Source organism: Canis lupus, chromosome 11, assembly GCF_048164855.1.
Source record: "Canis lupus baileyi chromosome 11, mCanLup2.hap1, whole genome shotgun sequence".
In the NCBI taxonomy this organism is placed as follows: Eukaryota; Metazoa; Chordata; class Mammalia; order Carnivora; family Canidae; genus Canis; species Canis lupus.
Window position 1 is genome coordinate 14,929,061 of NC_132848.1, and position 2,150 is coordinate 14,931,210.

The window sequence follows — 2,150 nt, forward strand, 5'->3', positions numbered from 1 at the left end:
TCTCCCTCCACTTTATCTGTGGCAATCCCTCTAAGCAACCAGTATTGCTCCAATTCACTTTTTGCAGAGGTAGTTATGTAATATCCCATGGTATAGACATACATTAATTTATTCAACAACAGTTTCCTATTAAAGAGTATTCACTTGGTTTCAATTTTATGTTGTTGTTTCGCTACAACAAACAATGCTGCTGTAGAAACCCTGTGTTTATAACCCATGTAGTAGTGCTCCTGTCTCCATGAGTTAAATTTCCAACAGGGCAATGCTAGATTGAAGGGTAAGTATATACTTTCAATTTTAAGAAAAATGTTGCTAGATTTGCATCCCCAAAAAGCTCTTTAAAATCCCCATTTCCACCAGCAAAATATGAATGACCGTACCCTTTTCCTCACGTCCGCTAGCAATGTGTATTGTTGCTTCTTTCTCCTATCAACCGGATGGATATAAAGTGACAACATTAATTAACTTTTGCTTTCCCAACTAGTTGTGATTTTGAGCATCTTTCCAGGTGTTTTAGCCATTTTGATCTGATTCTTCACAGCCTTTGCCCCAAGCAAAGATATTTTGAAGGGATTTTTGCTTAGTAAAGAAGCTAGAAAAATATTGCTAAAATAATAGGGAAAAATAGGTTTTATCATGATCACTATTATTTATATTTGATATCATACACTAAAAGCACTTGGGTGCTCTGTTCAGCAGCACATACTAGAATTAGAACAATACAGAGAAGATTAGCACGGCCTCCGCACAAGGATGATATGCAAATTTGTAAAGCGTTTCATATTTTGAAAATACATCCATACATGCATACATAAAAGCACTGGGGTGCCAGAAAATAATCTTGTGAGTTCCATTCAATTCTGGAATGTCTACAGAAGATTCATTATTTTTTTCTTCATCAGGAACTCTCACTGTTAGTGCTCTGCTGCTCATTGGACACTGTATTGTTGTATATGTTTAAGTAGGACTTGGGATTAAATAGAACCAGTCCCATTTATTTGAGTGTCATTCAAAATACTTGTCTTTTTTTTTAAAGAACAAAAATCAGTAGGGAAAGAAATTGTATTTTTAAGCTTCTAAGAAGATTTTATAAACAACGGAGCCCAGAGAACAAAAAAAGTCATAAAATGGCTTGACAGTGTCCTTTTAAGTGAACATATGTGAGTTTATGCATCCATATGTGTTCACATATGTCCTACATATGCACAGCCAGCTGCTAACCAACCAGATTGTTCAATGTGTATGTTTACTGTAAAACAAGCCGAAAGTGTTTGGTCTCTTTGTTAGAGAAACAGCTCATAATTTCAAGTATACAAACGTCAGTTGTTTCTCATTTCTTTTTTTTTTTTCCAAGCCAAATGAGCTGTTGATGCCCAATTTGGCAGGATTCTAACTGAGGCTGACTCTTGGCCAGCTGCAGAAACTGGCCCTGAAAGTTCAGGAAAATTTTTACAAGAATAAGGAGCTTTTCCTAATGGCTCCCTAAACCAGAGGAAGTTGCCTTAGAACCTCAGCCAGTTTTTCCCACTCAATATCCCAAAGGGTAATCATTCACATTGTTGGGATACTAATGGATGGAGTTAGGATGTAAAATGAGGGTCCTCCCCCTCTTTGGTCAAATGCTCTTCCAAAACCCACTGTTAACAGAAAATATCCTGGAGAGGTAGAGATCATTTTTGTGATAACAACTTTATCTATGACTCCTCAGTATCTCATCGTTTATTCCAGCCTTTGGAAGTGCTCTGCAGCTTAAAATGGTGAATGAAGTTTGGACCAATTTCCAGTTGAAGATGGAGCCTTTGGATGGATTAGGCCCCTACTTCTGCAATCACAGCCTCGAACCCAATTATCACTATCAGTATTCTCTACTATTCACCTTAGTATTCTCGGGACAGCAGAAAGGAGAAACATGGAAGGAAGCAGGCTGTAGTGAAAAGAGCTCGTGCTCTGGAGTGGAAGGGTCTGTCCAGGCTCTGTCATTTCCTGGCTGTGTGGCCTTAGAAGCTTCACGCTTCCAACTCCAGTTTCCTTATCAGCTCTACGGGGATGATCATGCCAATTTCCTAAGTTTTTTGAATATGAAATGAAATGACCTATATAAAGGATGATGCCCAGTACTGGGGACACATTAAATGCTCAATGTGAATACC

At 38.1% G+C, this 2,150-nt stretch overlaps 1 non-coding gene across 1 annotated transcript; it reads left to right on the top strand.

The window, feature by feature from the left end:
• Nucleotides 1-685: 685 nt before the first annotated feature.
• On the top strand, nt 686-788 carry LOC140600572 (U6 spliceosomal RNA). The gene has a single exon (XR_012003770.1). It is a non-coding gene; the product is annotated as a U6 spliceosomal RNA (small nuclear RNA).
• Nucleotides 789-2,150: the final 1,362 nt, after the last annotated feature.